This window comes from Tachyglossus aculeatus, unplaced genomic scaffold, assembly GCF_015852505.1.
Source record: "Tachyglossus aculeatus isolate mTacAcu1 unplaced genomic scaffold, mTacAcu1.pri SUPER_30, whole genome shotgun sequence".
NCBI classification, from domain to species: domain Eukaryota; kingdom Metazoa; phylum Chordata; class Mammalia; order Monotremata; family Tachyglossidae; genus Tachyglossus; species Tachyglossus aculeatus.
The window spans coordinates 6,595,589-6,596,398 of NW_024044837.1; the positions used below are offsets into that span (position 1 = coordinate 6,595,589).

Consider the following 810-nt stretch of genomic DNA (forward strand, 5'->3'; position numbering starts at 1 on the left):
AATTAAGAGTAAGTCTCACATCGTCGAATGCCTTGAACATAATTGTGAGATGCTTTTGTTTCATGTGAAAAGATACATGGTGCCAGTGAAGGGTTTGGAGGAGAGATGTTTGGGCACTTCTTTGTCTGTTCTTATGCTATCGTGTCGTCTCCGACCCATAGCGAATAAATGGACACATCTCTCCAGGAACTTCCCATTCTCCAACTGCAAATGTTCTGGTAGTTTATCCATAGAGTTTTCTTGGTAAAAATACAGAAGTTGTTTACCATTGCCTTTTTCGCTGCAGTAAACCTGAGTTTCCTCCTTGACTCTCTCCCATGACTCTGCTGCCCAGCACAGGTGAGTTTTGACTTGTAGCAGATTATCTTCCACCCGCTAGCCACTGCACAAGCTAGGAATGGAATGTGTATACCTCTGCTTAACCATCCATCTGGAAGCCGAGACTGGTAGAGTACTGGATACTCTCCAGGTACGATTTTGAGTTGGGAGAGTGATGCTTTAGCGAATAGTTAAATGAATAATTGAGTGTCTAAATGGGTGTGGGTTTGTGTGACTGTGTGTATGTATGTTTACATAAGCTCAGTCAATTGAAACGTGTGTGTGTGTGTGTGTGTGTGTGTGTCTGTGTCTGTGTCTGTATGTCTGTGCCTGTGTCTGTTTGTCTGAGTGGCTGGCGGGGGCCCTGCAGCACAGCATCAGCACCTGTGGTCACTTTGGCCAGAAATGGGTCCTGGACACCAGAAAATCTTTCTGGTGCGAAATGATAGGGAGGGAATGAGAGTGTGTGATTCGTTCTAGACCACGAGCACT

General features: G+C 45.3%; 1 non-coding gene across 1 annotated transcript; it reads right to left on the reverse strand.

The window, feature by feature from the left end:
* Positions 1–349: 349 nt before the first annotated feature.
* LOC119921855 lies at positions 350–487 on the reverse strand. Its single transcript, XR_005448594.1, has one exon. It is a non-coding gene; the product is annotated as a small nucleolar RNA SNORA7 (small nucleolar RNA).
* Positions 488–810: the final 323 nt, after the last annotated feature.